Raw genomic sequence first — 314 nt, forward strand, 5'->3', positions numbered from 1 at the left:
CACGAGCGGCTGTGCTCTTCCACCCGCTCCGCCCCGAGCAGCCGGCGGGGCCGCGGGCAGCAGGGCTGCGCAGGAGAAAGGTCCGTGCACACAGACAGCAGCGCCTGCCACCCCTCGTGATCCTCCCCACTCCCTCTGATGCCTTAAGGGTCAAAAGACCCCCAGATGTAAGCGGCTTATATGCGTAAGATTTAGGCCTTATTGTCTAATTTGCTGTTCCTTTGCTAAAATCAGTAGAGTCTAGTTTGGATGTTTTTCTAAAGTAAGTAGTGTCTAGTTTGGATGGTTTTCTAAAATCTGTAAGATTGTTAACT

Source organism: Egretta garzetta, unplaced genomic scaffold, assembly GCF_000687185.1.
Source record: "Egretta garzetta isolate BGI_Z169 unplaced genomic scaffold, ASM68718v1 scaffold136, whole genome shotgun sequence".
Classification (NCBI taxonomy): domain Eukaryota; kingdom Metazoa; phylum Chordata; class Aves; order Pelecaniformes; family Ardeidae; genus Egretta; species Egretta garzetta.